This window comes from Tupaia chinensis, unplaced genomic scaffold, assembly GCF_000334495.1.
Source record: "Tupaia chinensis unplaced genomic scaffold, TupChi_1.0 Scaffold000652_1, whole genome shotgun sequence".
In the NCBI taxonomy this organism is placed as follows: domain Eukaryota; kingdom Metazoa; phylum Chordata; class Mammalia; order Scandentia; family Tupaiidae; genus Tupaia; species Tupaia belangeri.
The window spans coordinates 2,839,141-2,843,197 of NW_006160173.1; positions in this window are offsets into that span (position 1 = coordinate 2,839,141).

Below are 4,057 nucleotides of genomic sequence, written 5' to 3' on the forward strand. Positions count from 1 at the left end.
ACATACACACATGATTTATCAAGTCACTGGGCCGAGATTTAAACTGTAGTTGGCCGTGTAGAATCTTGTTAGAAGGGCATGTTAGATATAGAATCATGATGAGAGAGATTATGAAATAAAACATAACAGAAATAATGGGGTTAAGTGAAAACAGGACCCCTGTATCATAAAATATACTAGAAGTTATTTTAAATGCAAATTTTAATTAAAAAGACAAACAAATCTTGTTCCCTTCACCACCACATCACAGATGGCTGCTTAGTGAGACTTCCATAGATGTACTGGATTTGAGCATGGAAATAACTTATGATGTGAAGGATATTACATGCACAATGCCTGGGAATGGGTGTTTGGATCACAGGCAGAAGCCGTCACTGTTTACAGGAAATTAAAATAGATAAAAATATTAAATTAGTTGAAAAAGCAGATTTTATGATCAGGCAAAGAAAAAGACTTAGTAGTCAGGTGAACACCTTGGGCTTTTAAAAATTATATTTAAACTCTACTTTGAGGGAATTACATTGTACAATATTTTCAGAAAATAAAATTTTCAAATAGTTTGAAGATTGAATTGCTTGGAAGAATAATTACTGGAATATCTTTTAGATTATAAGGATAATAAGAGCAAGATGCAATCAAAAATAAGTGGGGTTCGCCAGTGATGTGGTATTTAAAGTGGCTAGATTCCACATGGCTAACCATGTGATTCAACTTCTAGACGCAGCAGCTGGAGAAACACACTGTACACAAGTACATGCATACCTTAAATCCTAAGAGGAGAACAGAAAGAAGAATTGAGACAAGGTCATCTCCCCGATGGTGGTGCTTTTTTATTTCCCCATTCTCTCTCTCTCTCTATCTTGTGCCCTATAATAAATGAAATAAATAAAAACAAAAAGGAAGCTTACATTGTATTTTGGTAAAGATCTATGTATAGGGAACAGAATTGAGTCCACAAGAATAAATGCCCAATCATTCAGTCAACTGATGTTTGACAAGGGATATCAGTCAATACAGTAGGAAAAGGAAAACCTCTTCAGCAAATGGTGCTGGAAAAACTGGATTTCCACCTGTAGAAAGATGAAGCTGAACCCCTACCTCTCACCTTTGACAAAAATCAAGTCAAGGTGGATCAAGGGCCTAAATCTAAGATCCCAAACTATAAAACTGCTTCTAGAAAACACTGGGGAAACTCTGGGAGACATTGGGGTAGGGAAACACTTCTTAAATAAGACCCCCAAAGCACACTCGATAATCCCCAAAATAGACAAGTGGGATTACATCAGATTAAGATGTTTTAAGGCAAAAGACACAGTAATTAGTGTGAATTAACAGCCCTAAGAATGGGAAAATATTTTTGTAAATTATGCATCAGATAAGGAACTGATAACCTGAATACACAAGGAACGCGAGCAGCTGTTTGGAAAAAAGATGATCAACCCTATTAAAAAATGGGAGAAGGAGTTGAAAAAAATACTCACTAAAGATGACATATGAACAGCCAAACGGCATTTGTAAAAATGCTCATCATCCCTCATCATAAGGGAAATGCAGATTAAAACAACAATGAGATAGCACCTAATCCCAGTCAGAATGTCTAAGATTAAAAAAACAAAAAATGATAAATGTTGGCTTGGGTGTGGTGAAAGGGGAACTCTCTTACACTGTTGGTGGGAATGTAAATTAGTCCAACTACTGTGTAGAACAACTTAGAGATTTCCCAAAAGTCTACAAATAGAACTACCATATTATCCAGCAATCCCACTCCTTGGCATCTACCCAAAGGACAGAAGAATTCTTCATTGGAAAAGTGCTTGTACATTGATGTTTATTGCGGCACTTTTCACGATTGCTAAGACATAGAACCAACCTAAATGCCCTCGTACAGATGAATGGATTGAAAAACCATGGCACATATACTCTATGGAATACTATTCAGACATAAAAAAACAACCAAACCACGTTTTTTTTACAGAAATTGGAAGAAATGGAAGATTTACTGCTGAGTGAAGCAAGCCAGGCTATGAAGGAGAGACATTGTATGTCCCCACTTAATATATACCGAGTGTCTGTACTTTATGACTGAAACTGACAGGCTAAAAGTTGTACAAACACAAGAGATGGGTGTGAATGCCAGATGCGGTGTGTGTGGATGAGTGGGGCCTAGGGAAGGCATTTGGAGGAAGGATACGGAGACAGAGCATTGTCGGGACAGGGAGGTAGTGTTGTTATCTGTTGAAGATATTTTGATCAACTGGACCGGGGAAAAATGGTAACATATTGAAATGTTCACTTTGTGAACTAAATAATGCAATTGAAGGTATAAAAAACGTAAAAAAATAAATAAATATTTTTTTAAAAAAAAGAATACAAAATAATACTTAGACATTTATATACAGACCTTTAAATTGAGAGGACTTCGATGGTGAAATCCTCAACGTGGCCATTGTTGACTATCTCAGAATAGAAAACAGCTTTAATTATTTAGCATTGCTTATTTCAGTAATTCAAGATGACATTGAAGAAGCTAAGAATCACTGGAACGTTTGAAAGTTAAAGAAGACATTTTCTTCTAGACTTCTAAAAGCAAAATATTGAATGGTCACTAAAGAAGTCATCTTAATAATTCATTGCTTTCTAGTATTTAACTGTGTCTCATGTTGGTTATATTTTAAAAATCTAACATTTTCCTATAACTGTGAATCAAACAATACTACGTAAATGCCATATTATGCAAGCTTCAACTGTTAAATTTAACCTATCAAAATTTAACCCAAACTAGCAGCCAAGGAGAAAAGGGAGGAATTACCATAAGGAAAATGATCAAGAAGAAATATCAGGGATATGAGAGATTCTGGATAAATTGAAGTAACAGGATTCTATAGCATGATGGGTTAAATTTAACAGTCGAAGCTTGCATAATATGGCATTTACATAGTATTGTTTGATTCACAGTTATAGGAAAATGTTAGATTTTTTAAATATAACCAACATGAGACACAGTTAAATACTAGAAAGCGATGAATTAGCTCATGCTGTATATGAATTGAACTCAATTTCTCTTTCCCACAGCAAAATCGTCACTGTAGTGTGCTATAAGCTTATCATGATAGTCCTAAATAAAGCTTTTTACAATAAAAAAAAGATCTATGTATAGTATTTTATTTTGTGTTTCCTCACCAACTAGATTTTATATTTTTTGAAGGAAAGGGGGAAAATAGACTTTGAAACGTAGAGATTTAGTAAATTGCTTGTATTCAGGTCGATTCCTCTTCTATTAAAGTGTATCAAGCATATATATGTCTAATTAGGAACAAAGGGTATCGTTGTCAGACATTGCATTAAAAAAACAAGTATACCAAAAACTTTCTTTTGCCTACTTAAGATATTCTGCTATTCTCCTAAATTCTAGGGCTGGTTATTTTGATTAATGTTGAGAGGCTGTGGAAATGACTTCCCTAGAAATCTTGACTAGGCTGGAAACCCATCTGTCTTACATGGCTTAGTTGCAGTCCTGCCTGGAGGCAAAGGATAGATAACCTGAAATAGAACGAGAGACCCAGAGGAGAGGATTAAGTCACTAGATTAGTGGTGACCATATGCTCTTTAGAAGGTTCCTGAAATTGCTCATTTTCATGGGAAAAATATGTTTTTCTCAGCGGCCTTGAATTTTAGTATAAGAATAATGCTACCAGTTTCCTTTAAATGCTTATTAAAACCACTGGAGCAGGTAATCTTTCAAGGAGAGTATTTTTGTTCCAGATAGAAAAATGCTATTAATAAATTATTACTTCAAACTTCCCCCTTTCTATCATATTTACCTCCCCTTATTTTCTCACCCTCTCCCTTTTCTTTTCTCCCCTTCCTTCTACCCTTATTTTCTCTCCCACTTTCTCCTTTCCACCTTTTCTCAGTCTGTACTTCCCTTCTTTCTCTTCCTTCCTTTCAAGTATTTGAAATACTTCATTAATATTGTTTTCCAGATACTATATTTTATTATATTGTGGAGCAGTAAGAGAATATCCTATGATGAAATAAAATTCCTTTAAAATCAAGA